Raw genomic sequence first — 310 nt, 5'->3', positions numbered from 1 at the left:
ACGCTTTAAAATTACCATTATTTTTATTACTATTATATATTATATATTAGTTTGGTGGAACGAATATTAGGTAAAGTTAAAAAAGATTAACATAAAAATATTAGGAAATAATACATTGACAACAGGCATCATTGCGTAATCAAATCAAATCAAATCGTTACATATGAGGTAATAAATAGGGAAATTCTATATATAGTCTTATATGAGTGAAATAACAATTATGATTCATCATTTTAGTAAAAAGTAAGAAAAATTTATTAAAAAAAGATAGAACACAATTTATGCATGAGTGATTAGGTATTATTGTATA

The sequence above is a fragment of the Arachis ipaensis genome, chromosome B02 (genome assembly GCF_000816755.2).
Source record: "Arachis ipaensis cultivar K30076 chromosome B02, Araip1.1, whole genome shotgun sequence".
Classification (NCBI taxonomy): Eukaryota; Viridiplantae; Streptophyta; class Magnoliopsida; order Fabales; family Fabaceae; genus Arachis; species Arachis ipaensis.
The sequence above is the reverse complement of the archived record's forward strand: the minus strand, read 5'-3'. Positions refer to the sequence as shown.